The sequence below is a fragment of the Rattus norvegicus genome, chromosome 4 (assembly GCF_036323735.1).
Source record: "Rattus norvegicus strain BN/NHsdMcwi chromosome 4, GRCr8, whole genome shotgun sequence".
Lineage (NCBI taxonomy): Eukaryota > Metazoa > Chordata > Mammalia > Rodentia > Muridae > Rattus > Rattus norvegicus.
The window spans coordinates 26790971-26812303 of record NC_086022.1 but is presented as its reverse complement, the minus strand read 5'-3'; the positions used below and the strand labels follow the sequence as shown (position 1 = coordinate 26812303).

At 41.2% G+C, this 21333-nt stretch overlaps 1 protein-coding gene across 18 annotated transcripts in view; it reads right to left on the bottom strand.

The window, feature by feature from the left end:
• Positions 1 to 21333, bottom strand: part of Adam22 (ADAM metallopeptidase domain 22) — a 254860-nt gene that overhangs the window by 113540 nt on the left and 119987 nt on the right. The gene's annotated exons all lie outside the window — the stretch shown is intronic.

Below are 21333 nucleotides of genomic sequence, written 5' to 3'. Positions count from 1 at the left end.
AATTTTGCATTTTAAGAAGTGTCTCATCCATTATTTTTAAATGATATACATTTAGGATGAACATTCTAAGAATTTGCACTGTTTATGGCAAAGAGTAAAATTACATTCCTCACATACACTGTGGGAGCCATAGCCATCCCCAACAAGAAAAACTAGCTTTTTTGAAAGAATTTGTGCATCATATTAGGAACATACAGTGTTTACCAAATGTCTACATAAATTTAAGTTCTAACATCAATCTTAAAAGAATGCTGCAATCCCTATGTTGCTTACAAGTATGCACATTTTCTCTTGCATCTGAATATTAACTTTTAATCTTTTGATATGTGCACTACTCTCCAAATAATCACAGAGGTTAGGTTCATAGTAAAGGACCAGGGGGGGAGGGGAGGATCTTCCAAGGGAGGGGAAATAGACACAGTATTATGAAACGATACAGGGGCAACTAGAATAATAGTGATAAAGGGGACAGGGATGGGAGAGGAGGGTGAAAGGGGGATAATGGGGAGGAACAACTAAAACTAAAAGGCTTTTGAAAAAACATGGAAACTTCCTAAAACATAAATATATATGAAAGAAATGTAAATGGTGTCATCTTATAATGAAGGAGACAATGCACCAACTAGATATCTTATGCCACCAAGTAAACCTCTAACACCACACACACACACACACACACAGACACACACACACCAACACACACAAGACAACCCAACAACAACAACAACAAACAAATGATGGGTTTTATTTTGTTGAGGTGCAGGCAAAAGGAGTCCGTGGATGCTACCCTTCCCCCAGAAATATCAAAGACTATTCCAAGGCCATTGATTGCTTTCCGCAACCTGATAGCAAGACACGATTGAGGAAGCCAACACTTACTTATGTCATCAAACATGAACAAGTTGGGCTGGTACCAACTAGAAGCTTTACCCCAGCTGAGGAACATTCATGGCACTGGAAGTCACCCTACAGGCTAGCAGAGGAGAAAAGTCATCATTGATATCACTTGCTGACTACAAACACTGCAACCTGCAACAGTAACCAATCTACAAGATATACTGTTGCAATAGAGCACAAATGTTCTGGGATTAACCAACCACTTTCTCGTCGGATTAAAGGATATAAGCAAACTGCATTAGGTTGAGCCCATACCTAACATTGTTTAAAGTGTCCAAAAGCCTGAGACCATGGGACCTAGGGGAAAACCTAATACTGTTATTCTGTTAAAAAGACATAGTAATAAAATGACTCCTAACGGCATACTACTATACCCACACATCAGTGCATCAGTCAACTAGAAGTATGTTATGATTAAAAAAAGAAAGCCACAACTGGATAGTACACAGACACTAGAGACTTTGAATTACTCAGTCCTCAATGGGATGTCTTCATCAAACCTCTCCCCTCAAGGCTCAGGGATCTATGCAGAAGACTGAGACAGAAACATTGTAATAGACAGAGGCAACAGATGCCTTCTAGACACAACAGGACTGAGGCATATATAAACTCATAGAGACTGTGGCAAGATTCATAAGACCTGCAGAGGTTCAAGCCAGAAGTGGTCACAGCACTGAGATGGGAAGTGAACACAAAGTCCCACCCCCAAGTAAGAAGCTATTTGTCATTGGTGATACTTGCTATCAGAGGTAAAATCCATTTATTCCAATGGAGTGTCACTAGGGATATCAATCATACTCCAGGGCGGGGCCCATGTCCAAGAGTAGGCCAGTACAAAATGAACTTGATATTATTTCATGAGTGGGGGCTGGGGGGGTCAAGTGTTTATCATTTGCCAGTATATATTCTTTCAATGATGGCATGATATTCCATTATGGAATCAGTAATAGTTTATTACAGTCCTGTCCTAACACACAGTTGGATAAAGTTTCGCTATCTGAAGACAAAATGCGGCCAACACCATTTCATGTATTTGTATGTCCTGGTGACAGTTAACATGGAATTAACAAATGTTAGCCTAATCAGTCAAACAGCAAGTGCATTTTAAATTCTAATAAACCAGAGAGACAAATTTTTCTTTTATCCATTCATATATTTGCTTTATACTATGTACTGTAATTGATCATAAGAAACTGCATTCTACCTAAAAGTTATGTGTTTTAGATCAGCAAGATGACATGGGGAGAAGGCACGGGCTGTCAAACCTGAGAACCAGAGTTTAATTCCCAGGATCCGCAAAGTGTAAGGAGAAAACCAATGCCTAAAAGTTGACCTCTGACCTCCACACAAGCCAGGGTGTGTGCGTGGATGTACACACACACACACACACACACACACACACACACACACACACTATATGAGTCATATGTTTCAATAACACTCACTGACTTCATGTCAACTTTCTCAAGTCTAACCAAGTGTGGAGTTTCTCCAGACCTTCACGTGACTTTACGAAACCAGCCACTATGGAAGGATTATGTATCATGCACAGTAATCTAACTCAGATGTTGGAGGAAGAGGAAATCCCAGTGCATCCTGACAGAGATGGGCCCATTATCTGTCTGCCAGTCATAGAGCTGTTTCTTACTGTTATTTGTTCAAGAAAGAAATCCACTGTGCTCCCAACGTTCCTCATACTGTTTGATGCAGTATAACAGTCACAATGGCGCAGATGTTTACTTTTAGTTAATTAGCACTATTTAAGAGAAGGTCTGCAACTTTGTGTCTATTTATCGGTTTATTTGGATAAAAAAGTTATTGGAATTTTTTTTGCCGTAGGAAATTCAAAACAGTCTATTTATAAAATTGGAAGTTATACGGATACTTGTATCAGCCCACACGATCTCAAAAGAAAAATACAACTGACTGTAAACAGGGTTGAGATGGTAACCAGGCCTGGGTTAGAATAGGATGAGAAGGCAAAGCAGGAAACCCACAGGAACAAAGCATCAGCCTCACAGCCACCTGCCCCCTGGATCTTCCAATAGAAACACAGTAACTTTTCCAGCTTCAAAGGGGCCATTTCTTTTGAAATGTCACATTCTCCAAAAGCCGATTCGGACTCTGCTTCTCACTACTCCCGGCTAATTTCTAGATGTTGTAATTTTTAAATCTTTACCTCCTCTTCCTGTGTTCCTGTTTCTGTCTCATTTAATCAGGAAGACCATGTCTCTTTCAGATTAGCATATGCCTAATATACACTCATACTCCCAAGCATTCTTTTAAAGAGAGACACGCTCTGAACCTCAGGTCACTTATTAATAAAACAGGCACCATAGCTAGTTAAGATGCCTCATCAGGGGATTCTATAACATATCATGAGGTTTAAAAAACAATCTCTCTCTCTCCCTCTGTGTGTGTGTGTGTGTCTGTGTGTCTGTGTGTCTGTGTGTCTGTGCGTGTACATGAATGGGGAGGGGGAAGGAAAAGGAGGAACGGGGAAAGGAAGGAAAACAGAGAGGGAAAAGGAGACAGAGACAGAGACAGAGAGAGACAGAGACAGAGAGACAGAGAGACAGAAAGGGACACAGAGACAGAGAAACAGAGAGACAGACAGAGAGACAGAGACACAGGGACAGAGAAAAGAGAGACAGAGAGACAGAGAAAAGAGAGACAGAGAGAGCACGCAGAAGTGCTCAGGACTCCAGTCTGGCCACCTTTCCCCAGTGAGGGATGCTGCTTTGTCCCCTGAGTTCCGAATCTCATCCTTTGTTATGACTAATTCAAAAGCCAGATGTGCTTTTGGAATCTCATCACATAGCAGTACAGGGACATGAGGATTGAAAGTTTCAGGACAGCCTGAACTGTATAGAAAGGACCAGTATCAAAATGAGACAAAAATAGAGAAAGGGAGGGAGGAATGGAAAGAAGTAGGGAGGGTAGGAGGGAGGGAGGGAAGGAGAGAAAGAGAGAGAATTAATGCTTGGAATGGGAAACTTTTAATATATTTTTATTGCTTTTTGGTCCTAGGGACCGGCCTCAAATTTTCGTATATGCTACATTCCTGGTCTGTAGTAATTTAATATTTACATATTGATTACATATTTATATCATGCTTCCACACAGCGATCATCAGTCACAGAAGGCTAATATACAAAATATGTAAGGAACTCAAAGGGGAAAATAACTAGAGATCAAGAAAACAAATAGCCCAATTAAAAATCTAAACAGAGACTCTCAAAAGAGGTAACTCAAACGGCTGAGAAACACTTAAATGTTCAACACCCTTAGTTATCAGGAAAAGCAAATCGAAACGACTTTGAAATTTTATCTGATACCCATCGGAATGGATAAAATCAATAAAACAAATGACAGCTCATGCTGGAGGGGAAGTGGCAAGGGGACCACTCACGCATTGCTACTGGGAGTGCAACAAACTTGTACGGCCACTATGGAAATCAGAGTGGCTGATTCCCAGAAAGACAGGAATAGATCTTCCTCAAGATCCAGCTATACTACTCCTGGGCATATACCCAAAGGACATTTCACCCTACCATGGAGACATTTGCCACACCACGTTCCTTGATGTTCTATTAATAGCCAGAAATTAGAAACAACCTAGATATCCCTCAACAGATGAACTGATAAAGAAAATGTGGTACATTTACACATTGGAATAATAGCTATTTTTTCCTTTTTTCTTTTTTTAATTGGATTTTTTATTTTTAGAGATAATCCCAGGGATCCAGAAGATAGGGGCACTCAAGCGGCAGGTCTCCTGCGGTCCAGGCACCACCCGGATCTGAAGGGACCCTGTCAAAAGCTCCCCGCACCCAAATCCCGTGGGAGGGAGAGCTAAACCTTCAGAGGGGCAGACACGCCTTGGAAGCCAGAAGAGACTACACTCTGCCCACATTTCTGACTCCAGAGGAAAACACCTAACACCATCGATGCACGGGAGCTCCGGGAAAAGGCGGCACAGGCCCTCCTGGTTGCCGCCCTCACTGAGAGCTCAAACGCAACCCCCCCAGGAGCAACTTAATCCTCCCTTTTTTGATATTTTCTTTACTTATATTTCAACTGTCATCCCCTTTCCCAATTTCCCCTCTGGAGTTCCCCTGCCTCTATGAGGCACCCACCCACCCACGACTCCCTCCCATCTCCCCGCCCTAGCTTTCCCCTACATTGGGACATCAAGCCTTCACAGGGTCAAGGGCATCTCCTCTCATTGATGCCCAATAAGGCCATCCTCTGCTGCATATGTTGTTGGAGCCATGGGTCCCTCCATGTGTATTTTTGGTTAGTGCTTTCGTTTCTGGGAGCTTTGGGGGGTCTGGTTGTTTGAAATTGTTGTTCTTATGGGGTTGTGAAACCCTTCAGCTCCTTCAATCCTTTCTCTAACTCATCCATTTGGGACCCTCATTCTCAGTTCAATAGTTGGCTGCAAGCACCTGCCTCTGTATTTGTCAGGCTCTGGCAGAGACCTTAAGGAGACAGCTATATCAGGCTCCTGTCAGCAAGCACTTCTTGACATCTGCAGTATTGTCTAGGTTTGGTGGTTGTACATGGGATGGATTCCCCAGGTGGGGCAGTCTCTGGATGACCTTTCCTTCAGTCTCTGCTCCACTCTTTGTCCCTGTATTTCCTTCCGTGAATACTTTATTCCCCCTCCTAAGAAGGACTGAAGCATCCACATTTTGGTCTTCCTTCTTCTTGAGCTTCATGTGGTCTGTGAATTGCATCTTGGGTATTCCAAGCTTTTGGGCTAAAATCCACTTATCAGTGAGTGCATACCTTATGTGTTCATTTTATTTTTAAAAAGTCATGAAATTCACAGGTAAATAAATGAAACTAGAAAAAAGTCATCCTGAGTGAGGTAAACAAGACTCAGATACATACATGCATGCATACATACATACAAACATATATACATACAAACATTTATACATACAAACATACATACATACAAACATTATTACATTCATATATACATACATATACTCATGCATACGTACATACATGCATACATACATACACTCATACATACATGCATACATAGGGTATGTATTCACTTATAGTTGGATATTAGCTGTTAAGTCAGTGATATCCAAGCTACAATCTGTAGTATCACAGAGGGTTAAGTATAGAGTATGAGACTAGAGGTAGACAAATAGATTTCCCTAGGAAAGAGAAATAAATAGTTATGGGTGGATATGGGGAACTAGATTTGGAGGATTGAGTGGAAGGGTGAGAGAAGAGGAGGGAAGAGGAAGGAAATGTAGAGAGATATAGCTAAAATTGAGAGCCATTTGAGGGCTGGCATGAAAGCCTAATACAGGAGAAGCATCATCAAATAGATCAATATATAATAGGGATCTAAATGAAAGTGTCAAATAACAGGGGAAGCCCCAACTGAACATATCTTGTCTTCCAGTACCAGAACATCTAATTGGCCAAAGGGGTTCATGGACCCAACTATTGCCCAGCTATTGCCAAGACGATAGGTTGCTCTCCAGAAACTGATGCCAAGGCCGCATTTTGCTGAAGAAAACACCAACAAAATTCAAAGAATATAGAATGTCAAGCTGTTGCCTAGAGAATGTTCACTCCTATGTTCCAGCATCTCTGGTACAGGAAGGTAGTCTGCATGCTACCAAAAGAGAGACAAGAAATACCCAGCTAACCACAGATCCTTGGATCAACAATGATGTCCTGCCTGCAAGATAGCAATGGTGGCACAAAACGTGTTGGGGCAACCAAGCAATACTTAATTTGACTTAAGCCAACTCCATAATATGAAACCCATACCCAACACAATTTGGGTGACCAAGAACCCAAGACTAGATAGGTCGGGAACTGTGGGTAAAACCAAATACTACAATTCTAAAAGAAAAAAAGTAGCAATAAAATGACTCCTGATGACATTCTGCTGTACTCATAGACCAGTGCCTTGCATCAGCCATCATCAGAGAGGCTTCCTCCTGCAGCAGATGGGAACAAATACAGAGACCCACAGCCAGACATTACACAGAGAGACCTTGGAATGGTCACCTCTAAGGAGGTCTCCATCAAATTTATCCCCTTGGGGTTCAGGAAATCCATTGGACGAGGGGGTGAAAAGAGTGTTACAGCCAGAGGGCATGGAGGACACTTACCAAACAAGGCCCTCTAAAGCAACAGGATCGGTGTACCTGTGAACTCAGAGCCTAAGATATCATGCACAGTCTCTAACAGATGGGTCCTACAGCTGAAGGAGAAGTGGATACATGGCCCAACCCTAACCCAGAAGTTGTCTCCAATTAATAACGTACAAATGAAAATGCAATTTTTGGGTTGGGGATTTAGCTCAGCGGTAGAGCACTTGCCTAGCAAGCGCAAGGCCCTGGGTTCGGTCCCCAGCTCCGAAAAAAAAGACAAAAAAAAAAAAAAAAGAAAAGAAAAAAGAAAATGTAATTTTTTCTAAGTGACTCTTCTTGCGAAAACAAACTAGTCTAAAGGGTAGGCTACGTGCCCGGGAGTAGATGCCCAACAGAAAACGAACTTGACAATATCAGTGGAGCTTGCTTGTCTCAAATATTATGTCAGGGCTTCTTGTTTATCTCATTTTTTTATTTTAATATATTATATATAATGTATACAGTAATATTTATTTATATTACATATTTGAGATATATATATATATTAGTCTCATAAAACAGAGACTAATCCATCATAATAGATGAAAACAAATGGAAAGAAAAGAGCCCAAAAAAAGGCACGTGAAACAGATGACGATGCAGAGACCACATCTTTCATAGCCTGAGGCGTCCCATAAAAGACAAAACTGGAGCCCATAACTATGCAAAGGATGTGTTAGTTATCGCTGTATCTTACTTCATCTTATTTTATTGCTTAGAAGACTGATTTTTTTTTCCTAATGAGAGACAGAAAGGGGGTGGATCTGAGTAGGGGGCGGGGAAGACTGGAATGAGAAGAGAGATGAGAAACCGTAAACAGGATGTATTATGTAAGAAAAAAAGAATATTTTCAATAAAAGGGAAGAAAGAAAACATTTCAAAAAATTAATGAGTCAAAAACCCCTGACCAAAAAAAGGTTTTTTTATTAATTAATTATTTTATTTACTTACATCCAAAATGTTGCCTCAGTCGCAGTCCAAGTCCTCCCTGGTAGAGTTCTTCCTCCCTCGACCCTCCCCTTAGATTCATGGTTCTTACTGGGGAGAAAAACCTACATAAATGTATTACTGTAGCAAAATTTTCCACCCAAAAGGAACAAGCAAAACTAAAAAAAAAAAAATACCTATTGTGATGTGAATAAAAGTAATAAGGAAGGAATTAATATTATTAGGAGAGGATGAACATCACAATTATAGGCAGACAACTTTGTCATGAGCTCCAGGCTTAATAACAATTGGCCCACTGGGAACACAGCAAGCTTAGCATCTACTTTTATTGTTGTGCAAGAGTTGATCCCTCCACTGATTTCCCCAGGGTAATGTCAGTTATGCAAAACAAAGTATGAAGACTATGCTGTGGCAGCTCCTGGGAGCTCCAGCTCATGAATTCCCTTAGGGATCCGCTTTTCAAGTCTTCTGTGATGCAAGGGCATTTCCAGAGAGGTGAACTCAGCCTGCCTCCTGTATGAAGACTCAGACAACTCCACTAATATACTAATGGGTTTTATATCGCTTCTAGTGAAATAAAGACAAACCTCTTCTGCATTAGTCGCTTTGGGTTGCCATAACAAATGATCAAAACTGGGTGGGCTGAAGACAACAGATATTCATTCTTCACATTCCCAGGGCCAAATCTGAAGCGAAAGAGCTTCCCCTGAAGGCTCTGGGGAAATGAATCTTTCCTGGCTTCTTTTTAACCTACAGTGACCGCCAACCACCTCACTGTTGTAGGCATAACCTCAGATCTCTTCCTGAGTCTTCACACCAAACATTCCTGGGGTGTCTGTCATGGTGTCTCCATGTCTGAACTCCCTCCTTTGAATGAGTCCAATGTGGCTTCATGAAACATTCCTGTTTCCTGACCCGAATTTTTCTGTGAATACTCTTCAACTTCTCACTTCTTTAAATATGGCCAAGCATTGCTAAATAAAATGAGTTAGACTCAATCATTTTCAGATATTTCATTTCAATAAACTGTAGGTCTCTTTTGAAATATTACTAATCTAGTATGATTAAATCTCAAACCTGTAGTTAGCTATTCTAGTGTCTGATAACTTCACTCAACATTGTTCAGTCCGGGGCTGGAGGGATGGCTTAGTGGTCAAGAGGACTTACTATAGATTTTTGAAGAAGTACCAAGGAAGAGGCAACTTCAAGTATTTCTCCCACAGAAAACACTCAGAGGAGTTAGAAGAGGTGACAGGGACTTAAATGCAGTGTTAATTTTATCCCATCACTGGTATGTTTTCCCCTACCCATGTCTATCTTAGTGACCTGCAGTCTCTGTGGTGACTAAATGGCAGGCTTCTGATTCACTCCCTCTCCCCACTCCAGGATTCAGTGAAGCCTGCAACATTAGACACCATGAGAGCATCTATAGTCTATAGAAGGATTAGACACTTGGAGAGGGAGCATCTACAGAGCGAGCCTGAGACACCTGAAGTAGAGGCCCTCCCCTGAGGGAGGCTACTCCAGGAACCTGGAGTCTGGAATGAGCTGTCATGGTTGTTCCTGCAGGAAGCAGGGTTCTGCTGGAAGCAGGAGACACAGAAGTTCTCCCTCCCCAGAGCATCAGACAGAAAGGCTGCTATTTGCTGGGTGCTGGTAACAAGCCGTGCAGATGAATCTCAAAGTTGCCTGGTCTAGGAGAGCATCTTTCACTCATGGATGGTTCTGTGTCTTCTAAGAATGGCTGATCCGATGGTCTCGGCCACAGACATCTAATGAGATGCCGATTTTCTGAAGAGACCCTCTGCCTGAAGAATACTTGGCCCTACATGATCTCTTTTTTCCTACCCAAATAGAATGTCTCTGTAGAATATCTCTGTAGACCATATCATAGAGCAGGATCCCCAGAGACCAGGCCACTACTGACCTACCATGATAGCCATGGCTACCTGATGCTGCTACAACAAATCTGCCTGGGTTTGGTTTCCTACTCTTCTTCACTGTTCCCGTCCCCCACTTTCTATGAATGGTGCCATGGAAGGGGCTACAGGACCAATTGCTGCACTGGCTGCCCATTTTCCACCTCCTTTAGTAAAACTCCCAGGTGAAATGGTCTTCCTTTTTGGTTTCCACTTAACTGTTTCAAAGCTAAGCTCTCACACAGAATGCATAACAGATAATGCAACAACCAGACAAGCTGCATATGTGTGTACAGTCAACATGGCAGCACACGAAAGGATTGTAGTTGATACAATTAAAAGAAAATGGCTTTAAGTTATTTTATGTGTTGGGGTGTTTTGTTTTGTTTTTGAAAGATGGCACATTCTAGCCTGGAAGTCGATGTTCATTCATTCATTTGCTCATTCGTTTGCTCGGATAAATTGGTCCTGTTTCAAGCTTCCTCTGGCTGTTGACCTAGGATTTTGCTTTCATGTTCTCTTTCTTTCTCCTCTCCTGACCTAGAGACCTTACAGAAAGAACGGTAACACTTGCTGGGGCAATGGGACTCTGGTGCAACAGCTCCTATAGCTCCCCTCTGTCGGGGACTCCTTGTGCACTGGCTGGATGTGTCTTGGCTCTGCTTGGGATGGGGCATTGCTGACTGTGTACAGAAGATAGAAAGGGAATTGAGGCCTGGTACACCGTCTAGATCATCTCTGAGGCAGTGCTTTGAGCAGCCTGTAGCCTGCCGGTTTTATCTGAGTAAAATACTGTACAGGGAATAAAAAGTGTTGTCTTAACAACAGAAATGAACAAGAAGAGCCCGTCCTGCTCCTGCAGAGGACCTGAGTTTCATTCTCAACCTCACCCTCACTCTCCCTCATCAGGTGGTTCACAACTATTTGTAACTCCAGTTGTCACTGTCAGACCTCCCTGGGCATGTGCACCCAGGTAATGCCCATAAACACACATGGGCACACATATATACAGAATGAACAAAACAAAATTCAATTCTCAGTTAGGGGATGGGGAGATAGCTCAGCAGTTATAAATGCTTGCCGTACAGCAATGAGGACAGAAGTTCAGATCCCAGGACCCATCCATATACATACAGTGAGCTCTGGGTTCGAATGAGAGATCCTGGCTCAGTGTATTAGGCAAGAAGCAACTAAGGAAGACACCTGAGTTCAACCCCTATTCCTCTGAGTACATCTACATATGATACACACACACAAACACACACACATATACATACACACATACACACTCATACGCAAACACACTCACACATATATACATACTCTTACACATTCCTACAGACAAGTACACACACGCACACACTAACATACATATACATATGTATACACACTTACATATATATATACACATACACAGAGGCACATAGACACTCAGACATATGCATATACACAGGAACATACCACACACTCACATACATATATATGCATATACACATTCATACACATATACAAACTTATGTACATTCACACATTCACACACACACATACATGTCACACATATACAAATGCATGCACATATTTACATATACTGACCCACACACACACACATACACACACATAATTCCCCCCTTTCACACACACACACACACACACACACACACACACACACACAACAAATACTAATTTATTTTTACCAAATAATATGAGAAAGCAGATCTCCCACCCTATTATTAAGTCGGAGATTGCAAATCAAGAGAAATTCTTCAGTTGTCTTATTCTGCTGGGTTCCCAGGAAGAGCTTCTCTGTAACCAATTACTGCAATGCAGAGATGGGTCTTACCAGGTTCACTCAGACGTGGTTCTAAACTGGGAGAATGGAAAATCAATGTGGGCCACATACACTGACTATGTAATTATAAGCCCACGAATTTATAACCATTTCCAGGAAACTAGCACACCATAGTATCTCTTTATAAATAACAAAATTTCCATGTGCTGCACCACATGAAGTGCTTAGCATAAAAGATATATATTACTTGAAACCTTATGCTTTACTGGATATTTGAATATGAAAAAGATGATAAAGACACATAGCAAAAGAAAACTTATTAGGCATCCCTAAAATAAAGGAAGAAAATGATTTCTGTTAGTTTTTTTCCTTATGAAAGAATAAAATGAAGGGTAGGGTAAAAGAGGGTAGGGAAGGGGAAGGGAGGGGAGGGGAAGGAAAGGAAGCAGACAGTGTCACTCTCCCATAAGTTTAGCTTTAAAAGATATAGGTAGGACAGTCAGTAGCTCACGGACACTCTCAACCACATAGGAAGTTTGAGGTCAACCTTGCTTTCAAGACCCTGTGTCAATAAAACAGAAGTAAATAAGTAAATAAAAACATAATAGAAATATTAAAACTATTTGAGAATCTGAAGTAATGAGGGAGATGAAAATTGCCTTTTTTTTTTTTTTTGGTCTGCCTTCTCCTGTATTTATTTTAGTTTAATTTCACCTCCATTTTATCATTCTTCTATCTACTGTCTAGTACTTCTTTGTAGAAGGGAAGATAAAGAGTTCCTTTCTAGCAGCCAAGTTCAGGTTCCCTTGAGGCATCTCCCTTCCTTCCTTCAACCTGAGTCCTAACACTCAAGCCCCTCCTCCCCTCCATGAATGACTGTAGAGTAGCCTGGGATTGTCAGGCACAAAGTGCTGTCTTACTAAGGGAAGGAAGAACTCTACAGTGTGAATGGAGAAAGGCAAGTAGGCATTTAAGGTTGTGTTGGATTTTGAAAGATGCTGAGCAGGAAAATAAAAGGTGATTTTTATTCATGAACTGTCCCCAGAGGCATGAGTTGACCATCTTACTGGCTCTATTTTCCTTTAAGACAAAGAAGGGAGATGAATCAGCATACCTCCTGGTTTCCTGATTTACAAGCCATCTTGAGACTTAAAGATCACCAACATTTTTACCCCCTTTAAATACCAGGCCAGCATCTAAAGAATCAATATCTTGTAGACTGCACTTACCATAAAGGAATAAAATTTCAAACCAGCAAATAAATATATGATTAGAAGTTTTAGAAAGCTAAGTAGAAAAAATTTTAAACAATTGAAAGCTACTTCTAAAGCTGTAAATAATTTATGAGTCAAGGAGAGAGCCTAAGTAATCTAATCTATGCAGCCAACATCCCGAGATGCTGTTAGAATGTAGCTCAGGAGTACACTATAGCTGGGCTCACTGGAGCACGCCTGTTACATCTGCACTCAGGGATTAAGGAGAGGGGCTCTCTTGAGCTTGGAAGTTTAAGACTACACATCTAGACTCTCTCAAAAACAAAAAAGGAGATGGAAAACAAGAAGAGTGCATTTTACATCGTTGGATGCTGGACGTCTACAGAAAAGTAGAAAGAACAAAGGAAACTGGTGTTTAGAAGGTTAAATATTAAACTCATTGAGCCGCACAAAGAACGATAGGGAATTTTTGTTGTTGTTTTTCTTGTTTCATTTCTATGAAACAAGATCTTACCAAGTAGGCCAGGCTAGCATGGAACTTGCTATATACACTAGTCTGGCCACAGATTTGTAGTAACCTTCCTGACTCTGCCTTTTGACTGCTGTGATTACATGCACACATCACTGAGTCTATTTTGGAAATAAAGATATAGGTAGAAGGAGATCATGAGGATAAGGGGGAAAATTGTTGCAAAATAAACAACAGTAAAGAAAATGAAGTTATTTTTAAAATACACTAAACTAACAGGACTCGTTCACCTAAAGAATGAATACAGTGAGACAAAACTGGAGGAGTAGAAATAATGAATGAAGAAAAGTAGATGTCAGGAAGCACAGTAGATTTGGTGAAAATCCGAGGGACAGAGCTCAAGTGAAAAACACATACATGCACAAAGTGCCGGTTTCCATCACACTGCCCTTCCCACATAGAACCCACACACACACACACCACCACATACACCATAGAACATACATACATCACATATACACATATATATCACACACATGCACTATATCATCCATGTGTCACACATATGCATACATACAACACATGCATAACACCACACACACACACACACACACTCACAGAGAGAGACAGACAGAGACAGACAGAGGCAGAGAGCAAGAGAGACAGACAGACAGTCAGAGATAGACAGAGACAGAGAGCAAGAGAGAGGAGAGAGAGACAGAGAGAGAGAGAGAGAATAGGAACAAATGCCGTAAAACACTAATATGTTAAGTCTCACATAGGACTCTCTTTAAAATATCTGACATCATTTTGATATGTGTGAAATATCTTAAAATTATAGAAATTTTATCACATGCCAATTCAATTGGTTATAATTGGTAGGTTGGAATTTAAAACCAACAAAAAAGTGTCTCTAAGAGTTGAGCGTGAGCCAGCCTTGGGAAAGAAGGTAAACTTCTGGGGTGAGCATATGGCTCACTAACGGACCTGGTTCTCGTTCATCAAACATCCTTATAGCAGGAAAAATAACATATTCACCCAGATCTCTCCAAAATGGACTTTCACATTTGCACAGTTGGGGGCGTCAGGAGAAACCACCCCACTTCTAGCACATGGGCCAGCACAGTCCTTCTGCATCATTCCATGGACATGGACTAGCATGTGTCCTAATCATGCATGGTAAGCAAAATGTGGCATACACAGTCAGCAAAGTCAGTGAAGGCCATGGCTGATTGGCTGCCTGTGTCATGGGCAGATTTGGAAGCTGGCAGTGAGAACATTCAAATGCCACCACAGATGTGCCCAGACATCCTCTACACACTGCTACTTGGCCTTGCTCCTGAGCCTGCATTGACATTCATAGTGCTCTTTCCGCACCCAAAGGTTTGCTTGCCTCTTCGCTTCCTCATCTTTTTTCTTTTCTTTTTTTTTTTTTTAGCAGAAAAGAAGAATGAAGCACACAGGATCGGTAAATAGTCCGAGGCCTCAGACACTAACTGGTACAATCAGAAGCTAAGTTTTGTCCTGGTCTAACAGTATTCATAGTGGCTGAGTGTTTCTTCTTCCAAACTACAGATCTGCCTTGAGGTCTCATCTGCTACCATCACTGAGGACATTTGTAAAGTCTTACTTAGCAAGAAAGATAGCATGTCTTCAAAAAAGAGGCCTTATCCAAAGCGCTTCTATGATGGGGAATACCTTGGGATCATCGATCCAACACAGCATTCCAGAGACAGCTGCAGACATATTTCCTGAGATGAAGATGGCTAGGAAAAGAGAAAGAGATGTGCGGATCCACATGCATCCCTCCTTCTTCTCCTGGTCCTCCTGGTCTACCCCACTCTTACTATTCACCCGTCTGCTTTCTTTCTGTTCACACGCTACGACATCCTGCCTCAAGGTCTCAGGGGCCTCGGAACAGGCTGATTTTACCTCCAGAGAACGTTCTGTTCCCATCTCACCTGCCAAATATTTATTACTCAGACTTTGAATGTAGTATCATTTCATGAAGAATGTCTTGGAGCGGAAGCAAAGCTCAATGGTAGAGGATCTGCCTGTCACGCTCAGGGAAGGCCCTTTATTCAGCTTCAGTCCTGAAGAGTTAAGGTATCCTCTCTGACCCACCAGTCTGACGAGATCAAGCCTACCACAGAGTTCTTGGACATCAACGTGCAATTTTTTTTAAATCACTTACTAATTATATAATGTACAGGAAATGGGGCTAAATAATTAAAAGATATCTTTAACTCCTTAAAGCCAAGCTTCATGAGGGCAAAGGCTGCATTGTGTACTGCATGCTGCTACACAACATGGAGGACCAGAGCCCTCTTCACATTTACTGAAGGAATAAGAATTTCAAAGACTCTGAGAACCTGAGCTTCTCTTGCCTTTGCCATGAATCTCTAGTGTTAATGTTCTGGCCTCTGAAACACCACGTCTGAGTTTGTAAGAGTTTCCTATTGGGATTATCAAGTCCACATGCATCTAAGCCGTTTCTCACTGCACTGATGCAAGAATTCTATTTTAAAAAATCAGTTGGGCCCTTGATAAATTACTATCCAAAATGCATATAAACATTCAAACTGCTCGATGCCTGTGATACTGATTCTCTGGCTTTTCCTATGTGTTTTTATTTTATAGTAACACTCACTGGAAAGCAAGAATTGAATAACGAACAAGAACATAACTATATCTTAGAATGACACCAGGGGAATTATGTATGTGTGTGTGTGTGTGTGTGTGTGTGTGTGTGTGTGTGTATTTCAAGCTAGCTAAAGTAACTTCCTGTTTGACTGTAATTACTCTAATAACAGTGCACTCTGATACAAAAAAAAAAAAAAAAGAGATTGCCAAGAGTAGACTGGAAGATACTTCACAATGAAAAGGTTGGTTTTAAAATAGAAAAGCTCCTCTGCTATATTAGTTCATACACAAAACACAATTAGTTGGTGCTACGTTGAATATGTATATATAATATATTTATATAATATACACTATATATTATAATATATGCTGAAAATGTCTTTTAAGTCTATAGATAAGATTTAGAATAGTAACAAGTGAAGTAATTCTTTGGATATTTAATTGGGCGAAGACAAACTTCACACTAGAAAGAAAACGAGAGGGACTTTGTGCTAAAGAGCTTCCAAGCAAAGCCGGGGAAGGAAGCTCACGCTGACAGCAGCTGTCACTTCATTTTCTGTACTCCCACCTGACCTGCATCGACTGGTAATGGGCCAGTAGATTTTCTTTGGGGTACAGAGATAAGATGACCGGTAGTCTTTATAAACCCATTAAGGCAGCTGATGCATTATACATGATGATGGACTTACCTTGCCTCAGTCCAAAGGAAAAGGAAATTTACTTAATCCCCAAAGAATTCTTTTTCCTATAACTCAAGGAGAATCAAATCGTGAAAGCCGAGACCTTCCTGAACCATGCTGATTACAGTGTGGCAGAGGAGCCTGTGTTTGCATAGCCTGCCAGAGAGGACATGTACACCCCATCAAGCCTGCAGAGGGGGTGTGAAATACACAGATGCTTGGGACTAGGCAAAGGTACAGTCAGCTCCCTGACCTGAATAGCTAATGCATGCATGAGAGAGGGCCAAACATTTTCTCCATCCGTTTATTAGATTTGTGCAGCTCCATTGTGTGTTGAAAAGAGGGGAGATGATGGGGGAGGAGGGTGGACATTTTAAAGCATTTCGGCAAGGATGTAATCAAATCTCTAAGTTTCTGGCAAGATGATGATATGTTTCAGCTTCATTACCCTCGCTCATAAAATTTCACATTTTCTCCAGATGCAGATAAATGTAAAAGTGGGCATAAGATGGGTTTGAGAACGGAGCATGTGCTTGCCATGTGCAAGGAAGCAACATATTTCAGACATAATGGCTTTGAAGCCAATGTGCTCTCTGTAATGAACAATGCACAATTTAACTGCGATAGAGAACAGAGAGGGACTAAAAATAGCCACACAAACAAATGGTTTGGAATATAGGGCATCCTTTGCAGGCACTTGGTCTTCTTCGGAAGAATGGAAATTTGCTTCAGAGAATAATTGAGCCTCATCTGAGCCAATTACATCTCCACATTACAACTTACTAAATACAACTCGTCAAAGGAGATGTTATTGAAGTACCAGAGTCAAAAGACTACATTTTAATTCCTCCGCGACGAATACTGTCTCCAGGGAGCCCTGGACTTTGGTGGTTAAAAATCACAAATCCTAGTACCAGACGTCTTGACCCCAGATTCTTAGGTCAGACTCAACTCTGGTCTCAGTTTCTTCACACAGAAACTGAGGATAACAAAGAAAAGACTGCTTAAGGCATGTGCAAAGCCCGCCCGCTGGTGTTCAGTATGGAACACGCACTCGCACTCCAGCTACAGTGAGTGCCTTCACCACTCCCCAGCCCAGTTACTAGCGTTAGTGTCAGGTGATCACGTGTCTCAGGAGGTCAATATTAAGACATTAGGAACTCTGTGGTAGCAACATCAGCATTATAAAAAGAACTAATTTGTAAAATACATAATTTGGAAAACGTAAGACAAGAAGAGTGTTTTGTTTTTTGTTTTTTGTTTTTTTTCTTGGTTAGGTCTCTCTATGTAGCTCTCAATGACTTGGAACCCAGTATGAGCAGGCTGGCCCAAATTAAAAGGGTACACCAACATAGCTGCCCCAACCATCATACAATACCATTGAGAACAAGTGCTTCATTTACTGGAGAAAAGATGCTAACAGTAGCCCCACTGAGGGAGCACAATTAGTTTGTATTATGCAGGAAAAGTCATTAACTCTCCCAAACAACCAGAATGAAATAACTGGACTCACACTTTCCCCTAAAATAAGACTTAGTTTGAAGCCCGGGTTAGTAGAGAGCCCATTAAAATTCACTCTTCCTATAGGACACCACTATTCAGTAAACTATGAGCCAAAATATAAGTGCCCCAAGACTCAAATTTGCTGATTATTAAAGCTATACTTTTATTGAGGATTTTAAAATACCTTTGGAAAATAACATGGTTCTTGCACTAGTAGCAGAAAAACCTGAGTTTTCCATTGGATTCAATTCACTGGTTCAAACAAAAGTATTTTAAAATGAGCATCAGTTCAAGTTCACAGGATCCAAAGGACAGTACTGACCCTATTTGCCTTTAAGAGTATTTCTAAATAAAAAGTTACTAGAATTGAACCCCTCTACCACCTACCATGAAGTTCAATGCAATTATTTATTAAATGTTTGTACTTTACATTTGTCATTTGGAAAGTCTAGATTTTGTTTTTATAGAATCATTCTATCTTGTACATGCACACACACATACATACATACATACATACATACATACATACATACATACACACAGACACAGACACAGACACACACACACACACACACACACACACACACACACACACACACACACACACATAATGCCCTGTACTGAGGCACATCTGCAACCCCAGCACTGGGAAAATGAAGGTAACCAGAGTAGACCTTTAATACCAATCTCAGGTACATACTGAGTTCAAGGCCAGCTGGGGTCACATGAGCCTCAGTTTCAATCATCATCATCATCATCATCACCACCACCACCACCACCATCATCATCATCATCATCTTTCCCATGAGTCAAGTGCAGCAGCTCACGCTTGCAATCCCATCACTTGGGAAACAGAGGCAGTGGATTCCAAAGAGACTGAGATCCGCTTGGGCCACATCACAAGGTTCAGGCTACTGTGAGCTACGTCGTAAGGCCTTGTCTTGATAAAGGGGAAGGATGAATTTGATAAAGAGGAAGAAGCAAGGGGTGCATGGAAAGAGTTGAAAGCAGAAAGGGGGAGAACGCAGTGATTATATTTTAATATCAATAGTTAAAAATAACCTTTAAAGGGTATGGAGGTTTAGGGGATAGGGTAGGAGAGTAGGGCAGACAGGGAGTTGGGGAAGGATAACTAATAAGATTTTTTTTAAAGCCATATGGAAACTTATGATCTCATAAGGTCCTTGAATATATATGCATCCATATAAGTGATTTTAATTAAGCTTATCCCACACAGGGGATAATGCAGCTCCCAGAAACCAAGGATCACCAAATGAAAAGCCCAGGGTCAGGGGTGGGCAATCTCTCCTTAAGCTGTTGGCCAGAGATGTCCCACACACTGCCAAATCAATACAGGCCATTGCTTCTGTCTTTGGTTTCTCACCATAACTTGATGGGAAGACCCTATTGCTGAAGTCACCACATACTTTGGTCATAATACACAGAGAAATAAAGTTGAAACTGACTAGCAGCCTCCCTCCCACCGATGGCTAGATTTCATAAAACCAGAATGTGCTACTGACGAGCCAAAAAGTCTTCAGTGGACTAACCCAGCTGTGAACTCTATGAACTGCAATAGTAATACAAGGTCATTAGGTCACAGACAAGGACATAGACATTATGGAGTTAGCCAACTACATTCTGCTTGACTTAAGGCCTGTTCCTTAAGAAGAAATGCATATATGTGGTGTTGTACCTCTTGCCAAGAACTCACAGGAGTTCACAGACGCTAAGCAAAGCTATTATTACTTTGCTAAATGGACATAATATTCAACTGCTGTCTAAATTTTTGTCTCTATGCCCACAGACCCATGGAGTGCTCCGTCCTTATCAGGAAACTTTCTCTGGTTAACAGACTGACAACTGTTCAAACGGCAGAGAATAAGTGTCGGTGGCCAGTAGGTCATCAGTATCAAGCCCCATACTCCCTGGAAGCTCGGGGTTCACTGAAGAAGAAGACACAGAAAGATTATAAGTACCCGAGGAAGACTAGAATTAAAGTGTCTTCTGGATGGCAGGGTCGCTGCACTCATGAACTCAAACCAGCTGTGGTTGCCTACATGGGACAAGCCAGCTGACATTCTAGCTCGGAGGAGGGAGGGTTTAAGAGTACCTATCCCTAACTAAGGAGCTGTTAACATCTGGTGGCTTCTGGTGGGTTGAGGATGCTCTGTTGAATGGTTTCACACCCTCTGAGTATATGAGCAACAGAAATTCGGCATGGTGTGTTAAAGGGGAGGCCTAAAGTTGGGGGTGGGTAAAGAGGTTGAGGACATGTCTGAGAGGAGCAAGTACAGGGTGAATATAGCACTGTATGAAAATACAATGTATGACATATGGTTAGGAAATCCTCAAAGAACTAACAAAATCACTGTAACAATTAAAATTGATGTCGGTGGTTAAGGAGTATGACTAAGGTATAACAGAATAGGTCAGGCTGGGACATGGTGGGGCATGCCGAAAATCCCAGCTAATGAGGCAGAGGCAGGAGGAAAGAATATTAAAGACCAGCTTGGCCACAAAGTAAGACCCAGGCTTAAAAAAGTTAAATGACAGCACTGTGACACCTTTAATTCCAGCACTAAGGAGGCAGATGCTGGTAGATGTCTAGGAGTTTGAGGACAGCCATATCAATGTAGTGAGTTCCAGGCCCCATCTCAAAAACAAATAAAAATTAAAAATAGTAAAGTAAAAACAACAGAACTTAAAGCTAGTCTGCTTACATCTGATAATTAAATGTCCACCTATGACAATGACGTATAAGCACACGAATATCTAAATCCTTCTAATTTTATTAATTGGTTAACAGTTAAGCCAGGGCTAAACTGACACATAGCCTGTCTATATCAATGTAGTCTGATGATTTTCTATTCTGAATTCGGGCGGGGCATGTGGCTATGCCTGTCACGAATCTCCCATACCCTGCATTAAAGGTTCTGCTCTCAGAATTCCAGCTCAGTGCTAAGAGTGCTTAACCCAAATCTTCCAGAAAGGGAAACTTAAAAATAAAAAAAGCCATGTTCCAACACATGGTAGCTACACTTGTCAAATATTCCTATCATCGATTCATTAATTATTTGCATCATTTTATACAC